At 41.3% G+C, this 19,747-nt stretch overlaps 1 long non-coding RNA gene across 3 annotated transcripts in view; it reads right to left on the bottom strand.

Moving 5' to 3' along the window:
• The window catches only part of LOC137141902 (uncharacterized), a 128,230-nt gene that overhangs the window by 8,080 nt on the left and 100,403 nt on the right, over positions 1–19,747 (bottom strand). For 2 of the 3 annotated variants that reach the window (XR_010916770.1, XR_010916772.1), the window contains 2 exons: positions 11,722–11,832; positions 9,706–11,315 (listed from right to left, as the gene is read on the bottom strand). This is a non-coding gene — a long non-coding RNA (uncharacterized lncRNA). Of the gene's footprint in view, positions 1–9,705; positions 11,316–11,721; positions 11,833–19,747 lie in introns of those variants that run through there. The other variant, XR_010916771.1, reaches the window with a different exon arrangement.

The following is a 19,747-nucleotide window of genomic DNA, read 5'->3' as shown; positions in this document are numbered from 1 at the left end:
AGGAGTGTCTCCACTGACTTAAGTGGGCTTTGTTTCAGGCCCTAAGTATCTATCATTTAAAATAATATTTAATTTTAATAGTACTTGCAAAATCCAGAAATAGAAACTATTTATAGTCACTACAATTGTTCAAAGACAGCACTTCTTTTGTTTCAAGGGGCCAAATTATTGCTGTCAAACAATGCGGTGCTGGTAATGGGCTCCACATAAAAACCGAAATAGAATGCAACAGAATCCTGCCCAAGAACTCCCATGCAGAAGGTATTCATAGTTTTCATGGACATAGGCTACTCGTGTAAGTTGCAGCAAAGGCCTCTGCCGAGTACTTCCCCAAGTGCAGCGAGAGGGATTATTCCCGATCCTGCACATCTGTTTGCCCAGGGCACCTCCTCCGTCCCTTTCCCGAGATCTCTTCAGCTGTGCTGTTGCAGCCTTAATTTGGCCCACACTTGTTCTTGGATAGTTCAAAGATGACAGTTCAAATTTACCAGGAACATTACTGTTAAACTGGATCCTTTTTTCTTTTTACGTGATTAGTTGTTGTTTTTCTTCGGTTATCAGCTTTGTAGCCATGGCGCTATGCTCAGATAATGGCTCAAATTGTGTTATGATTAAAAAAAGATGTTTGGTTTTTGGTCATGATTATTTTATCTCTGCTGCAATCTGTTATTTTACATTTAGTGCATTTCATACTTTCAATACACAAAGAAAAAGGAACCAGCAGTCTATGACTTGTATATATTCTGTACAACCTGTTGATATAGCCACACCAACATGCACTGCAAACCTAGACACAGAAGATGATAAAGATTAGGGGAGACAACACAGTAATGTACTGTACACTATAAAGAACTCATTGTTAACTCCATTTCACCCGCGGTAGTACTTTATTTCCCACATAGTCTCATGAAACCAATGGGACAACTTGTGTCCTACGGGACTACACAACATAAGCAGAATTGTGTCCTAAATCTGCAGGAAAGTGTCAAGAATCAGTAAAGGAGGCAGGCCTAATATCAATGTGGCAGTTCTCACAGCTGGATGAAGCCAGATGCACCAAAGATGGGCCTTCTTTGGCTCGTGAGGAGAAGGTGTTTACTACATCAGGCTCTTCGAACACTTCTGGATGATCTCTCTGTCCAGTGATACTGGCATTGAGCTCATTTGCACAATGAGCACTCTTTGTGAATTAGAAATAAAGTGTTCAGGTCCTCAGTCACACAACTGTGTCTGTTTTCAACTCTCTTTCGGTAACTTTTTGTTTTCTCAGGTGACTAGGGCTCTAAATGGACTTATTCAAGTGTAAGTCTTTTTACTTTGAGAATAATGCTTTTAGTAGTTAAACATTCATTAACAGAGTTAAGCCACAGCTTCAGGTGATAGAGAGTAAGCAGATCTGTGCCAGTGTTCAATGGTGTGTTAGATTCACTGTGTCAATTATTCATGATGCTGTTGCTGAAGGCTCTAATTTTACATAAGTGAAAGTCACAAGGGACCTGTTATGATGCTCAGCTAAGAAGAGCACGAAAAGGAACACTGTCAGTCTGTATTAAAGACACAGTTAGCTATTGTGATTTTGTGTTTTGGAGTCTCACAGTGGATATATAAAATCTTTTTCAGAAACAGAGTTTCTCTGAAGAATGATGAATGGAAAACAAACATCTATTTGCTTAAAGAAACATTAAATGGTCTCTAAGACAGTTTCTTCATGCCAAATGAGCATTTCTGTACAAAAACCCTAAATGTGAAAAATCTTTACATTCCCATAATATTTGCCAAACACCCTATCATTCTATAAAGCATAGCTGCTCATTTTTTATTTCAGTTTAGATAACTCTGCTTTCATGGAATCTCAAACCACCCAGTTATGTACCACAAGTCCCCATATCATTCAAAAAACTACTGGAAACTCATCTAGCCAGCTATCAAGTACCATATCAATTTGTATTTGTTCTACAATATATTGTATATACCTACTTTTGCCTTCAGAAAGTAAGAACTTTTGGGCAGGAGCCCTATTAGTAATTTGGTGCTGTTTAGCTCCTGTATATCATTATTCATGCTTATGGCACTTCACCTACACAATCTGAATCACCGATAGAATTAACTTTAAGCACTATATGCTAAGTAAAGTAATTTTCCCCCAATCAACATAAAACAAATGATATAGCCTCATAAAAGTGAGACAATACAGTAGCACAGTACTTCTGGCTAATATACTGGAAGTATTTGGACATTTTCCTGTAGGAAAATGATTTTGAAATAGGCTTCAGGCAAAAAATCCATGATAGATGTAAATTAAAACATACTTTCTCCCATACAATGTGAAATGTTCTTTCTCCTGTATAATATGAAAGTAGGTCATGCATTTGGTGAGGCATTTCCCAACTTTTTTTTCCCTTGATGTAAATAAATTGAAATATTTTCTTTCTAGTCTCATCTAATCAGATGATTTCTAGGAAAACATTTTAATTATTCACCAAATTTCAACCTATAAGAATGATAAATGAACAAATATTCCCCTTCCCCTTAATGACTTTGTAGAACCACAATTATAAATATCTTTTTTCTATTCTAAGTACTCAGGTAACAGCCATCTATATTTTTATGGAGAGTGTATTCAATTGTTTTGGGCAACTTTTCTTCTTATTCCATTCCATGCTTAAAGAACTAGATAAAAACGTAATTCCATGAATAATACAACTGACATACATCCTGAATGGCTGAAAAGATTGCCAATATGTAATAATGTAGTTTAGTTGATTCTGAATTACAGAAAGCAAATCTGTAACCTAATAGCCATTAAAGATCAATCTGACCTCTGGAGAAGACAGTAGTTTGCACACTGTACAGCTATCAACATTTAAAACACTGCTATAAACTATTCTGGGATAGACTGAGTTTTTTCAAATGTGGAATCAGGCATTTATTTATCCACATGGTAACTACCAGGTACAGTAGAGCTGTACTAGGTGAGCAAATAAAGATAGATAAGTTTGTATGAACTGAGTTTCCAGAAAAGAACAATTATCCAACAGTCTCCAACAACTGAGACAAAGCAGCCAGCACTATCACCAAATTGTCCACTAGGTGTCACACAATAATCATACAAGCAGATGAGAAGCAATTCTACATAAAACACAGCAGTGTTCTACATAGATGAAATGCTGCTTTGATATGAAATCTGTTTTAAGAGCAGATGTGGGAAAATGACATGAATCACATGAATATACATACTGTCAGGAGTGTATGGGAACCTGTGCCATGACACACAAAAGCTGCTGTGAACCAGACTGCATGCCATATAATGGATTTGCACGCAAGAATGTAAATGTTCCACTAAAAATAGTCTTTCTGAATCATACATGCAATGTTGGCAATTCTCATGATATCGTTACAAGTCTCACAATATTCGTTCATCTTAATGCCCAGCTCTGGGAGTCATGAGATTAATCTGAGTCTCCTTTTCATGCTCCCCTACCTCCTAAAAAACCAAGTTTCTAACCTTCATGGTTGCAGAAAAAAGCTTGAAAACACAGACACGAAAGGCTCAAAACCTGAGACAAATAAAAAGAACCTAATTTAAAAAAAAATCATGTTGAATTTTGAACCCTTGGGATTCACAATACTGTGCAAATATGCATGCATCAAAATTGGTGTGTGCATGCATGCATAAAAGCTGGGAGTGGGGGAACTGTCAAAAATTCTATAGAAAAGGTAAATGATACCTGAGTAATGGTCAGATAAGGGGCTGGGGTCCAATCCTAAACTCATACTTGTGAGTCGTCCCATTGAAATCAGGCCCCTAGGCCCCTATTCTTCAATCAGATCTGTGCAGGTGAACGCTTGCACCTACACAGAGTGCCGCTGACTGCACTGAAAGAGCAAGGCATTGTGTTGTAAGAACAGGGACTTTTGTTTCTAAAATGATATCCTTGGTAAGAATATGGTTTCATGAGAGACACATTAAACTTTAAGGACCCACCCTCACTCCAGTGTCAACTCTGTGCACATAGCTATGCACACAAATAAGTTTGCCCTTTTATATATATAATTATATCAGTGGTTCCCAAATGTTTTGGCTGAAGGGCCACAAATATCATTTTTACAACCCTGAAGGGCCACCAGTCTCTCAACTCATAAAAGCTGTATTGACATATACACACCAGTAAGGACTGCACATCACTACATCTTTCAAGTAAACATTTTGATGCGACTGTGCTCATTTTTACATCCACTATTTTACACCTACGGATTACTCACAGTCTGTCACACGCACAGACAAAGCACTAGTGTAGATGAGTGACTGTCACTACACACTGAAGCACATGGCCTGGCGTGGCTTAAATCCCACTAGGTGCTGATTTTTGGAGTCCTGCCCCTCTCCTCAAGCATGGTGGGTCCTGGTTCCTGGCTGCTCTGCAAGACTGCCTCTTCGCTGATCTCCCGTCCCCCTGGCTGCAGCAGGGAAACCGCATGCGTCCTGTAGCCCTGTGCACTCCACCTGAGTCCCTAGGCAGTGGCTCCCTTCTGCAGCGAGGGGACAGGAGATCAGTGCTCCCCTCCCTCTGGCTCCAGCAGGGACCCCAGCGCCTAGGGACCCAGGCAGAGCGCTTTGCTATGCTCCCTGCTACAGCCAGGAGAGGGGAGCGCTGATCTCCCGTCCCCTTGGCTGCAGCCAGCAGCCTGCACCCGTCTTGCAGCCCCACGGCAACGCTCCGCCTGGGTCCTTAGGCACCGGCTCCCTACTGCAGCCAGCGGGAGGGGAGTGAGGCACCACTTCTGGCCCCCAGGCCACAGACTGAGAACCACTGAATTATATGGTAGGTTCATGCCATACGTTAAATTAAGACGGACAGGACAGATGAAAGGCAGATAAGCTAAAACTTCCCTTACCCCCAAAGTTTTTTTGCGATATAAATATGCAGACAGCATTGCTACCTCTTAAATGAGATTTTAAAAAGTTAACTACAAATCATTTAAAAAAATCCCTCACCTTCACTCAGAAATTGAATGAACAAATGCCTTAACATTATAGTCTACGTTTTACATGTTTTATTACAATCGGTTAAAAAGTTTTGCTATATACTTAATCATACATAGTATATTAAGTGTACATGCCTATAGAAGAAGTGCATAGCAAATATTAGAGCAGGCCAACATTTCGAAATTTTAAAATGTTGATTTCCAGCCCCCTCCCCCCTCCATTTCCTTCCCTTTCTTGATCAGCTCAATTAAATAACACCCCCCACCCCCCGCCACCAACGCACATCCGTACACATAGACAGGACAAAATAGAGGAAGTATAAATGTGGTATTTTCCAATATCTTTTGATCACTAAGATGGCTTTGTTTGGATGTATTAAAAACAAGTACGTGGTCCTGCAACACTGCTTCAGAAAACTTTAAAAAACCTACAACTTTTTTAATGTCAGTGATATTATTTTGGTTTTGAGAACCCTTAAGTGGTCTCTGTTTAAACTTATAAAGTGAAATCCTGACCCTATTGAAGTCAATGGGAATTTTGCCACTTCAATGGAGCCACGATTTCACTCAGTGTATATCCACGCAGATACAATTCACAAGGAATACCTCTGAGGTAAATATTTCCTGTATACATTTCTGGCTCTTCTGATTGCTGAGGGAATTAACATCTCCTGATGTGCAGTATTATTCATTCTAATGTGCTTTTTAGCCGGCTTTCCTCTCCTGGTCTTTCATTGGCCCATAAAGTCCAAAAACTTTATTCCCAATTATTATAATTGTGTTGATGGTTGATATTTTCTCCAGATTATTAGTTAGCCATGAAAGCTATTTATTTACTTTTTACTTTGAAAGTTGGGCCATAGTAAACATCACTGCCTTTAAGTACTCAAACAACATACAAAGAGCCTTGGGAATGTGAATGCATAGCAAATGTGTTTTGCTTTACCTTTGCCCTTGATGCTATACGTCTAAAATCGCTAATACTAAAGCAAGGCATTTATTCAAACCTCATGTCAAGAACGCCTGAATGTTCAGGGATGAGATTAATTCTAGGCAGTAGTCTACAAGGATCCCAGATTTGTATAAGAAGGGCTTATAAAAGCCCAAGAGCGAGGGTTTAGCTGTCATAATCATAAATATTTCACTTACAATACAGGAATTGTAAATGGCGTTATGAATAGCACCAAATATTAGCATTATGCAGTCTCCTTTCATCCATCTAGATTAACACTGATATCAGAAATGGGTTTGAGCAAAGACACCAGATCTGAACATTCCAAAACTTTGGGAAGTTTGGATTCAGATCAGAATTCTGTTGCTCAGACCTATATCTAATTATTACTAAGCTACACTGACTTTGAATGGCAGGCTAGACTTGGCCTCTATTCAGTGAGCACTGGGAAGCAATTGGTTAATCATTGTTTGCCATCTGCTCTGGAGAAGCAGCACTTAAAAAAAAAAACTTCTTCTGCAGCTTGTGTAAAAACCACAGTGCACAAAGAGTGATAAAGGAAAATCCTGTTTTCTGCGACATTTTTCTTCAGCACACACTAGAATGCTAAGTATTTTGTGGTTAACTCACGCTCTCCTAGCACTTTCCTCTGGACAGTGGTCTCTGTGGTGCATACCACATCATTTAACATTCCCAATAAAGGTGATGCAGTAGCACTGTGGATAAGCATTAGTGGTTTGCCTAATAGCAAATTACTCATGGAAAGCCGACCCATCAAACCACAAGGTCACCTTCCACATGGAGCTCAGTAATCTGGAGGCCCTATCTATGCTACCATCTGTGGCCTTTTCCGTAACATGCAGTCAAAACACAAAGCCACAGTGAAATCTTAGCACCTTTTGTGTTTTCAGTTTTCCATTCCAATCTTCCTTTACCTCAGGCAAACTAGGGTCCATAAGTCACCAGCTTCAGCTCTGTATAGTACAGTTAATAACACAGGACCCCCTTGTACAACCTCGTTATTAAAAAAAAGTGACCTACTGGCTTTTTTGGCCCAAAAATAGACCCTACCCCAGAGGATTCATGCCTATGCTCAGGCAAGTTGAGAGTATTTCTGAACCTACCCATGTAATTCAATCAGGACCAAATTCTGAATTCCTTATTCAAGCAGAATGCCCACTGACTTTAATAGGCATTTTGCCTGACTAAGGATTGTGGTAGGATATGTGGTAGAGAATCAGCTCATCTGGGTGCTCCATTTCAGCTTGCCTTCCCCTTCTATTACAGAATGACAGTCGCTACTACACAGCTGAAGTTGCAGCTGAGTTTTCATTATAAAATTAACTGTGGCTCCTCTCTACAATCCACAATGGAAGTTATATTGTTTCTCAAAACTGGTAGTTTATATCTGAGATTGAGGGGGAAATGTTATGGTCCATCTGAAGTGACTCAGACAAGGGATTCCTGAATTACTGATGCCCTAAAAATAAAAGTGTTGATCTGAACACAAAAGAGCTCATGATAGGTTTTATTTTGCCTCTGTACCAAAAAACACCACACCACCAAAAACCATTGATGTGAGAAGAGAGATCAAACCAATTCTGCTGGACTCACCTATATAAGATCCAGAACTCAGCACCAACATTTAGTTTATTTGAGGTTGTGTTCAGGAATTACTAAAATTTGGTTTAGTAATGTCAGCAGGGAACATCAGCTCCAATGATCTCAATACAGCATGGCAGAGGACGGTGAGAGACCTAAGCTTTCATATGAAACATAAAAAGATGTCTCTCCAGTTCTTTTCCTTGCAGACATAGATCTCAAAGTGAAATCCAACTGCTAGGGAGGCTTATCAATTAAAGATACATATTTTTACTTCAAAAGACTCACAAAGATTCCAAGGCTGATGGGAAATGTCCTCCTGATTTCCTCTCCCTCAAGCCATCTGCGCTTATGTAGTCCCCATTCTCTGCAGACCTGCTGAGGAATATAGGAAGGGGTTCTGACTCCTGCAGACCTTATGAAATCTGCATGGGGTATGGGTGTGTAGCTTGAGAGAGCAGGAAGCTCGTGGCAGGGAGGCCAGAGGGGCATTGACCCTCTTCCTGAGGACCTATTGAGATCAGCAGAAGGGGAGAATCTTCAATGAGGCTTAGAAGCCTCATCACCTACCCATCACAAGCCTTTGGCTCATGGAGCCCTGCTCTCCCGCTCTTTAAGCTTTAGGAGGATCACCAAGACCATCCCAGCCCCTCGCAAGCCATAGCGGGTTTGTTTGATCAGAGACAATCCTGTCTGAGTTTTACCAGAGTGCTGATGAGCCTTCTAAGCCTACGTAGAGAGTTCCCATTCACTGAAGCTCGTGGCAGGAGAAGGGAGCAACAGGTGGGCACCTGTAAGCTGCCTAAGGCTCATGAAGATGAGAAATAACGGAAAGTAGGGAAGAGAAGAAAGGACGGTTCTTATGGTTAATGCAGACATCTGGGGTCAGGTGACCTGGGTTTAATTTCCAGCTCTGCCACAGATTTCCTTCATGACCATGTATAAGTCTTAAGGCCAGTTTTTCAGAACAATCCAGCTCCCACTAGGCACCAAAATAAGTGTGAAGAATTTAAAAAAATGCTCAGCAGATTGGTGTTAATCTCTTCCGAAAATCTGGCCATATATGTCACAGTGAGAGCTGCTCCATACTGAGTACTTCTGAACATCTGGCCCCAATTGTAGGTGCTGAATGAAAATCTGGCATTTGTGCTTCAGTTCCCAATCTGTAAAATGGGAGTATAGTACTCCCCTACTGCACAGGGTTGAGCAAAGTAAACCGATTAATGCTTGCAAGGTGCTCACAGGATCGACACTGATGAGGCCATGTAAGTAACTACCTGGCTGGACAGACATGGACTCTTCACTCCTGGAGCACATCTACACTGCAGCTGGAAGCATGCCTCCCAGCCCAGGTCGACAGACTTGTGCTTGCTTGGCGCAAGCTAGTGTGTATGTTGTGGCACCGGAGAGCTTGGACTCAGGGGCCAGTTGGGCTTCGGAGCCCATACTGCTGCCCAAGCTACCATATCCGCAGTGCTTTTTTTTCCAATTAACTTTTTATTAAATTACACACACACACACACACACAATCCAAACATAAACTATACACACACTTCTCATAACTCTGCTATTTTTACTGAGAGCTAGTGCGAGTCTGTCTACATGGGCTAGGAGACATGCTCCCAGCAGCAGAGTCGACTTACCCTAAGAAACTCTAACACGGAACCAGAGATGCAGCATGGGGAATGAGGAAGAAGTTCTTCATTCCTGCATGAAGTTTCAGGAACAGCGGGGGTACCAATTCTTTGCTCCTCATGACCCACTGCATGCATCTGAGGAGGAGCAGCCAGCCCTACCCCAAGACTCAGGCCATCCACATTTTGCCCCACTCCTCAATTTGACAAACTGGGAGCTGCAGTTCTATACCCCTGAGGGCCCACAGAGATTCATAGGAATAGGAGTCCCACAGGAAGTCTGCAATGTCAGTTTGCTCTAGACTGTGCGGGGGGGGGTGTGGGGGGGTGTTGGCTTTAGGATTGGGGGAGTGCAAAGAGCACCTTTGCGCTCCCTTCCTCAACTATGCTTAGTAGTCCTTTGCCAGGCATCTGCCCCAATGTGTTTGTTTCACGTTTAGGTATGTAAGTAACAAACTCAATAGAGAAATATAAGGCAAGACTTTTAGACAGAAAAGCAGTTTCATACCCTCATTGAAATTCATTGGCTGTTCACGGATAGCCATAGGAACGCTTACTGAGAAAATCCAGATCCTGGTTTGAGGAGTTAATACTGCCATTGCAAGTCTATACTCAAAGTATTCTCTCAGTGCAGATTCATCCCTCATGAATGTTTGAGGTTCAGCATAATATCTCCAAATATTTTTTGATCAACAAAAACAGCTATTTCTATAAACAAATCATGATATTCAGCTTGTTATTCCCACTCCATGAAGTCACTAAATCAACATTTATTGAAGTATTAATGGTAGTGTTGCATTGGAATTTAATACACACATTCATTCCTTGGCTGTACTGCATCAACACTTGGTTTCATCCATTACTATTTATCATTAGCTTTGGCTTAAAATGAAGTTCCATCTCTCTATATTGAAAATAAAATATCCTCTTGTAGCATGACTCCAAAACTTTTAGGAAAACTATTTACACTATCCATGGAAAAGGAAACAGACCTGAGCAGAGGGAAGAGGAATGATCTATTTCAGTTTATTGCTCTATACTGCAGTCTGTTTGGGTGTCAAATGAGTGGGGTTTTTTAAAAAAATAGCAGTTGTTACATAATATCGACTAGAAAAATATTTTTCAATAGAAACGTTATAATATTTTCTTCCATTTGAGAAGATATCTTCTATGCTGTTTTTAGAATGAAAACAGTTAACATATTGCTTCACTTTTACAAAGAGAATCAAAAGAAAGATACAACAGGTATAAAAAAGCAAAGTCTACAATAATTCATTATCAGCAATCCTGGTATTTACAGAATGATACATTGGGAAAAGATTCGTATAGTTTCCACATCAACATTATGCAACAACATACAGAGGAGTCATACTAAATGATATCCTTACCAACATGTTAGGGTTAAATTGCTCAATTTATCAAGGCCATCTGCTGCTATTTATGGTGGTCTTTATACATCGTATATCTCAAGTTTTTCTTATTGGAGAAGTGTGATCCATGCTTCACACTAGTTGAGAGTATTATGTCTTTTTTGTTGTTAATGCTATGTACAGGAGAACGGAGAGCTGATAATATGCATATGGAGAATCCACTAAATGCAGTGAAACAGTCATTGATGCAGGATGGTATGAATGGTCTTATGTTTAAAGGACTGGATGATGGCTCAGGAAATATGGGTCCCCTTCCTGGCTCTGCTATGTACTTTCTGCATACTTAGAGCTAGTTACTCACTTTTACCATCTGTGAAATGGGAATAGCTACTTCCCTATATCACAGGGGTGTTGTGAGGCTTAATTCAGTAATGTGTTAAAATTCACTCCTGTGCAGATGGCCAATACAAGGCCTATGCAGCACTGAAGTCCCACTTAAGTAGAGAGCTTAAGTAAAACTTAAGTGGTGTATAGCATTGTGTTAGCTCTTCTTTGCACAAGGTCTCTTTTCACTCTAATGTTTGTAAAATCCTGTGAGAGCTTCAGAAGCCACTACGTAAATGCTTTTTATTCATATAATTGTTATTAATTTCAGGAGACATCTGGTTAGAAATACTGTTGTATGTTCCTAAGACGGGGAATTTGCAGGATCACAGAACTCCTTATTAAACAGTGCAAAACAGCGTACAGCAAGAGGTCCAAGTAGCACATCTAATATAAATAGAGAAAGAAATGGCATTCACTGGAGGGAGTCTGTCAAAACACAACATGACCACACTGATTTAAATGAACCCACAATATGATTATTTTGCAGCCTCAGTAGTGATCATGATGAGGTGTTGGTTTTTTGGCTTACACAACTCCCATTATTATCTATAAAAACAGAAAATTAACACTTTAAAATGATCATTAATTTAAAGATACATATGGATGCTTGCTTTGTCAATCAGCCAAAACATGACATCATGCCTTGATGAATAAAGCTGAAGCAAAAGTTCAAAAGCATCATTTCAAGGTTTTTGCAAAATCGTTTTTGCACTTGATTGCTGGAAATAATCCATTATGAATGTCTATGCAATTGAAAGAAATTCATCTCTAGTGTGATTGTCATGCATACCTTGTCAATTGCTCTGTGTAGATGACCAGTCTAACATCTTTCATTTTTTAAATTTCTATTAGTGAGTCTTCCATAGATAGCTAGACACAGTTTTGCAGGACGTCACACTACCTGTTTAAAGAAGAAAAGAAAAAAACAACATTTGAATATCACTGGGATGAAAAAGGCTCAAAAACATGAAGAGAATTGTTAAATGCAGACCTTTCAGTAATGTTTTCCGTATGTGTGAAATTTTTTCCAGCACAAGATGAAAACATCACTTAAATCCCATTTTAAAGGCTTTAGTGGGACATATATGGTGCATAGGACTTGGGCTGACCCTCCAATAAGGCCAGTATTTTACCCTCAATGAAGCACTGTGATTTGAATTTTCTAAAACTATTCAGTGTAGCTGCTATAAATCTTGAAAGCCTAAAAAACAAATAAACAAAAAAACAAAAAACCCTCCCCCTCAAGTCTCCTGTACTTTTGCAGCTAAGAAGTTTTTTAAAAGCTCAGACTAAAATGTCCCAACCTGCCCACCCCATTATCAGCTTGGATGACTTGTTTTTAATCCCTAAAGAACAAAATTTCAGTATACACTGGAATACACAAAACAATAAATAAACTGAACTGCAGAGTCAGGTTAATCAGCCAAGCATGAGAATTCAATACAGCCTGTCTAAATGATTCATTACAGCTACTGTTCAGCAACATGTCATTAGATTCTTAGTAGCTTGTGATGTTGTTATTTGTGGATGACACTTCTGAATAGGCTTTAATTATATCTACCTGTATCAATCACTAATTATATACATAAATACACACACACTGCATGTTGAAAAGTGAAATGTTTTGTTCTCCTGCATTTGGGGTGACCACACAACTTTTCAATAGTAATGTGAAATAAAGCTCTGAGTACATTATGCTGGATCATCCTAAAGAAGAGAATGTACTATTCCAGTCTTCCTCTTTTAATCATGTTGTATTCAGTATATAGCCATAGGTAATATGTTCCAATGTTTAATTCAGTTAACTCTGCTGTTTCCTTTTTTGAAGATCATTTTTTTCAGCTTCCCCCTTTGCATCAATAAGGCTAGTGAATGCTTCCACGATTACATGTCCAACTCTCTTTGGAACATTGAATATATAGTTCCTGCAGATGGGAGACATCTCTTTCTCTCTATCATCTAGACCAGCGGTTACCACCAGTGGTACGCCTAAGAAGGCTGGATGGTACACGAGCCGTACTGCCCCGCCGAATCCGCCGCCACCAGAAGGGCCCTCCCACCCACCCTTGCGAAACTGTGCCGCTGAAAAGGGGAATGGTGGTAGGGTTCCAGCAGAGGGCATTGTTCCCGCCATGGAGCCTGCTGCGAAACCACGCCGCAAGTCCCAGCCTGCCGCCGCCGCGGAACCCCGCCGCCGCTGCGAAAGCCCCCCCCCCTTTTTTTTTCCCCGAGTGGTACTCAGGTCAGGTACAGCCAGGTCAAGTGGTCCTTGACCTGACTGTACCTGACCCGAGTGGTACTCGGGGAAAAAAAGGTTGAGAACCGCTGATCTAGACACTTGTATGGCCCTCATCGCCATAGCATGACAGCAGGAACTGAACCCAAGTCACTCAAATCCCACCTCAGTCCCCTATCCATTAGACACCTCCAAGCAGGTGTCTACCGTATGGGCCTCTAATTGCTCTTTATTGATGTCAATTTTCTAAAGCCCTGGCTACACTATAGCAACATTACATTTAAACTAGAGAGACCTACAGGAATCTACAGATTTGTAAACTGATTTATTATTTTCATCCCTGTCAAACTAAGAAACGATTTTTATTTTTTTGGCATATGCAATCCAGTCAAGCCAAGCCACAGCGCTCATCAACAATGTTCCAGGCATGAAGACTTCCAGGAAGTTGAGTCATTTTGCAGTCCTCAGCAATATGTGTCATAGTTTGTGGCTGTCCACGTCAACATAGTGAACTTTCTCTAAAATGCCACCGAAAATCCACTGCAGCACAGATTCCATGTCCGATACGAAAATGGTTCAGAGTGCTCCATTGCCTTCGTGGTGAATCAAACCCAGGTTGATGTTGAGTGGGGTCCAAGACATGATAATTTTATTAGTCACTTTCTCTGTGGACCATGAAGCTTACCACACGTCCTCTACTGTAAATCCCTCACCTGGTAAATTTATGCACAACGGTCACTGTGAGGGCAGATGACAATGTGGTGGATTAAAGAAGTCTTTAATTAACGGTAGACGTGGCACATCACGCAGTTCTGTCACGAGCTTTGCTACACTTTCCTCTCTGTGAACACTGGACAGAGCAGTCTTGCAGAGAACCAGTAACCATGGTAAAGGAGTAGACTGAAGTAAGTATTGCCTGAAATAATACACATGGTGAAATTCAGTTGTTCATCCATCATCTTTGCGTCAGACGAGTGAGCCCGTACTGGACCGCGGTACTCTGCTGCTCAATAACAGACTTCCAGGACTAGTGCGTAATGTTTGGCCCTTGGTGCCCCATGTCATTCTAGCCTGTTTTCCAAGCAGGTTGTTGTGCAAAACAGGATTGAGCCAGGTATGTCTGTAGTGATATACTGGATGCTGTCCATATTGAATCGTCACCCTTTTGCGACATGAGAAACTAATAACTCTTTATTAGCGTAATTAGCCCCACCTAACATGACATAACTATACACACCTTCCGCTTACTTCAAATACTTACCAGTAACTGATCTTCTTTTAGATGTGTTGCTCATGTCCATTCCACTATAGCATGGCTACTGGAACTTTTTTCCCCTTAGCAGATCCCATAGGGCCGGCTCCAGTGCCCTCTGGAGTCCCACGCACATGACGTGGTATATGAGGTGCTGCTGGCCCTACGCCCTCTCAGTCCCTTCTTTCTGCCAACTCCGACAGCGGGGACAGGGGGTGGATTGTGGAATGGACATGAGCAACACATCTCGAAGAACATCAGTTACTGGTAAGTAACCTTGTTTTCTTCTTCGAGTGATTGCTTGTGTCCATTCCACTATAGGTGACTGACAAGCAGTACCTTGGAGGTGGGCCGAAGTTTGCAGGGAGCTGCCAGCAGCCCAGCTCTGCTGAAGCCCACTCCTTCCCGCGCCTTGGACAGAGGCATTTCGGTATTTGTGAGAAGACATAGGTCTGTCACCGTCCCCAAATCCCCCTTATTTTTTTTTTCCCCCGGGGGACGAGGAAGTACCTCGAGTAGGACCACTTCCGCCATTGCCTGCGGGACCTCTCCCGCTGCTCCTGGCTGAGGCAGCCTCAACCTCTTGGATGTGGAGTTGCCACTGAGAGGGAGGAAGGGGCCGGGGACGGCCGGGGACAACCGGGGCCCTAGCTCACTGGACTATCTCAAGGGCCCAGTGGTCTGAAGGCCTTCTGGCTCACCCAAGCCTGAAGAAGGGTATAGGCTAGGGCACTGCCCTGCTTTCACCAGCAGAAGGGCCTTTTCCGATTGCCCTATGCCAAGAGGACCCTTACTGAGGGCCTAAGGAGCCAGTCAGGGCAGATGGTGTCTCTTAGACCCCCTGACTCTGTCCCCTTGCCCATAGGTCGCGAGATGGCCGTGGCTGGCACCTTTGCTGTTGCTGTCCCTGGGGACCTGCCTGACACCTAAAGGTCTGTGGCGCATAGCGGCCCAGGGAACAGAGCGTGGTCTAGGAGTCCCTGAGACCACGGAGCTTTGCCTCTATGCATACAGGTTCAGTGTCTGCTGCCGGTCAGAGCCTCAGCAAAGTGGCTCACTGAGTCCTCCGAGGGGCTCAACTTCCACTTGCTGGTAGTGCTACTGAATAAAGTGTAAAACACGGGGAATTAAGCACTTGCAATGCAAGCGCAGGCAGTTCCAGTAATCATCATGGGCGGAAAGAAGGAACCGAGGGGGCGTAGGACCGGCAGCACCTCATATACCACAGCATGTATGTAGGACTCCAGGGGGCACCGGAGCCGGCCCTATGGGATCTGCTAAGGGGAAAAAAGTTCCGATAGCCATGCATGGAGGCATGCACACACCTATGGTGGAATGGACATGAGCAAGCACTCGAAGAAGAATAAATGTTCTCTCTCTTACTGTCTGTAAATTTTAACATTTAGACAATCGGGGCCTAAATCTGTTAAATTCCACCCTTAACCCAAAAGTTTCTCTAAGGTAGATCACAGACAATTTTCAAAGTATTTTAACATTTCCCCAGTGTTTTTTAAAATCAGTATTTGTAAAAAGCCATTTGGGGATAAACTGATGACTGCGTAAACAGAGATCCAGGCAGAAAATGCAGATTTTAGTGATACTTACCAAGTGCTACAGATCACATTCAGGCCAGAGCTATTTCTTGATTATTTTCCATGTATTAAGGGCATGTGCAAGAGAGCTGAGTTTGCCCATTTGTCTTGCTAGTTTTACCAGGAAAAAGAAGGAATGCGCTGGGGACCGTGGGAGGGAAATGAGAGGCGGAGGAGGTTTATTTTTGTTTTTTGTTTTGTTTATCAAGGGATGAACCAGGAAAGAAAATAAAACAGGAATGAAGCTCCCTTTCATTTGTAAAAAGAAAACACAAAAGGCGAGGGCATCAAGATTTTATTCTCTTCATATCCACCCACCCCTTTCCTGGGGCAAGCTGACGATAGGATGGAGAATATTTAATTTCTTAGTCTCTTACATCAGCTTCTGCACTAAGTAGTGCAAGAAACTCAAGCAAAGGGATGAAGAAAAGTGACAGAATAATTAATTCAGAGAAGAATTATGCCACTACTAACACTAAGTAGACTTAGCATTCTAATCATGTAGGAACAAACTTTGCTATCCCATGGATGCTCACAATTCTCTCCCCCGTGGGAATTTTATACATCAGATATAGACTTTTCCTCAGAAGATTTAGTTAGTGATCTACTTTTGACTTTAAAATAAACTCATTCATACAACATATAGCATAAATATTTTTTTACTGTTCTTTACAGGTTGTTTACAGGATTATCTCTTAATTTTTGAAACAACCCCTCTCCCTCCCAAACCCAAAAAACACAACCCAAATGAATATGCATTTACATTTTGTAATGGGCAAAGATTTGAAATGGCTTCCCTGTGGCTGGAACGTATGGAGAAGAGGAGAGGGAAAATATAACACATGCTAAATAGGTATCACCTTAAATTGCACATTGCAGGCCTGAGAGTAGCCAATTTTTATTTCCATAGCCAGCATGGTAAAGATTGTTATAAAAATAAAAAATGACCAGCCTTTACAAAGCAAACTGGACCTGAAAGCAGGTTCCCAGAATGGGAATGTGCTAAAGCAGTGGGTCCCAACCTTTTTGGCTTAAGGGCCACAAATACAATTTTTACAATCCTGAAGAGCCACCAAGTCTCCACCAGCTTCCCAATTCCACCCAATGCAGCCAGAGAGAAAGGGTTCAGTGAGGAGGATCTCCCGACCCCCTGACTGCAGCAGGGAAACCATGTGCTCCACCAGGGACCCCAGTGTACCAACACTTCATTGTTTTGTGACCACAGAACATTCACTGTGCAAAGACAAAAGAGTCTGAAAAGAGAAACTATGATTTTCTATTTGATTCAAAAACAACAAACCCCCCACTGCTGTTTCCATTTGGTTCCTTGAAAAGCAGCATGTAACTGACATAAAAAATGGTAACACCCATAAACCAGTGGGAGAGTACTTTAATCTCCCAGGAAACTCTGTAGCTGACTTGAAAGTTGCCGTACTTCTACAAAAAAAACTTCAAAAACAGACTTCAGTGAGAAACTGCAGAGCTGGAACTCATCTGCAAACTTGATACAATCAAACTGGGTCTGAACAGGGACTTGGAATGGTTCTCTCATTACGAGACGTAATTGTCACTGTTCACACATTCTCACCTTCTAACCAATGGTTGTGAATAGGCCTCATCTACCCTAACTGAATGGACTTTGCTAACACCTAAACCTTCCCATTGTTGTTCCTTACCCTTGGATGTATATATATACCCCCATCTGATTTCTATTTATTGCATCTGACGAAGTGGGTTGCAGCCCACGAAAGCTTATGCCTGCAGAAATTAAATTTGTTAGTCTTTAAAGTGCTCCAGGACTCTTGTTGTTTTTGATTTATAAGGGATTCCCATTAACACCAGTATTTTTCAACTTCGACAGTATTCCTCAACTGACCCTGAAAAGGCGGAACTCTTCTGTCCCACTTTTATGTTAGTTATTTTTCCTCTCCCATGCAGAATGTTGATGTTTAAAGTGAACCGTAAATGCACCGCAGTGCTAATTTTCACAGGTTTAACACATTCCCCCCTCCACACACACACACACACACACACACACACACACACACACACATCTGCTAGGTTGGTGGGATTTTTTTTTCTTGAGAATTTTTGATATTTTTGTTCTCCAACATTCCACATATTCTATCCATGCCCCCGGATGTGCTGATTTAAACTTTGGGATGATAGCCCAAAGAATATCTTCTTAGCCGTCTCCTTTATTGGAAAATCTTGAGATCTATAACCACCAGCAAATACTTATAAAGAATTAAAAGTACTTGGTCTTAGTGGTTCACTGCCAGGAAATGTTTCCTTCTGGAAATTTATTCAGAATAACCTGGCTTATGCTAACCTGCTTTTAAGTCCAATATATCAAAGGAATATTTCAAATATGATCAGATTCTTGTGAACAGTCACAGAATCACAGAAAAGGACAAGTTCCGTATATATCTACTGTTATTAGAGATATTCAAATCATTTCCCCCATTTACATAGCTACTTGTAAACTGTAACAGCATCCACATGAAGGAGCACAGCACTTCTTCTCTCATTTGCATACGATCGGATGGCACGAGCCAAGGCAATTTATGATTTGTTATAGTGCTAGATGATGGCTTAATAATAAAGAAAATAATGACCACCAAAAAGGAGACGCAATGCATGTGTTCCAAGAGAATAACAAGTAACACACACACTACATGCTAGGTTTCATTAATGTAACAACAACAACAACAAAAGGAAATGATGTAATTCATGTGTATTTTGATTCAGTCCTATTCATTCCATGGAAACAAAGCAAAAGGAAAGCCACCACTGATACCAAAAGAAGATTTACCATTTTCTCTATATAAAGTTAATTATACTGGGTGGGATTTTCAGAAGTTTTAACTCTCCTCCTGTTGAAGCCAATGGGAATACTCCCCACAGAGTGAGGCTGCTGCTCAGGACTGGGTGCTTTTGAAAATTCCATCCAGTATCTATACTCTTTGTCATAAACAAATGGAAGAGACTACGGAAGTGAGGAAAGGATGCAGAGACGCTGTGTGTAGAGATATGCAACGTTCTGTTTAAAAGGATTCAAAATATTAGTGCCCAAAATTTAGCTCTGGTGCCAGAAAGATTTTGCAGAACCACAAGAATAATAAAGCATACTACTTCCTGATTGTATAGCACTTGCTATCTGATGATCTCAAGCATGTTACAAATAGCCATCAAACATCCCTGGGAGGCACACCAGGAGCTAGTAAAAAATCTACATTGCCAAGTGACCATAAGTACCTCCTACTCCAAGTGTAACTGTGGCCCCTCAGATACTATGGGTTGTAACTACCGGAAACAGTCACTTTTAAATGACAACCAGCTAGGGCTCCGGTTCTGCAGAGGTTTACACGTGCTTACTTATATGCACAATAGTAGCCCCACGGACTAGACCAGCACTACTCACCGTGTGTAAAGTTAAGCACGTGCATACATCTTTGCAGGACTGCAGTCTTAGTTAGATATTCTTTTCCATAACTTTCAGTGAGGAAATGAGGCATGGAGAAGTTAAGATTTACTTGCCCAAGCCCAGACACTAATTCTATGAAAGCAATGGGAAGAGAATGCATTTAATATGACTTCCAGTTCTAAGGTAAAATTGGCAAAAGCACTTACATGACTTTGGACATTATATCTAATTTCAGAATTGACTTAGACACTTCTGAGCCTAAATCTCACTGGAAGTCAATAAAACTTAGCCACAAGTCATTTTTGAAAA

The sequence above is a fragment of the Emydura macquarii genome, unplaced genomic scaffold, assembly GCF_026122565.2.
Source record: "Emydura macquarii macquarii isolate MOO-44397 ecotype Brisbane River unplaced genomic scaffold, CSIRO-AGI_Emac_v2 contig_3122, whole genome shotgun sequence".
NCBI classification, from domain to species: Eukaryota; Metazoa; Chordata; order Testudines; family Chelidae; genus Emydura; species Emydura macquarii.
This window is presented reverse-complemented; position numbering and strand designations above follow the sequence as displayed.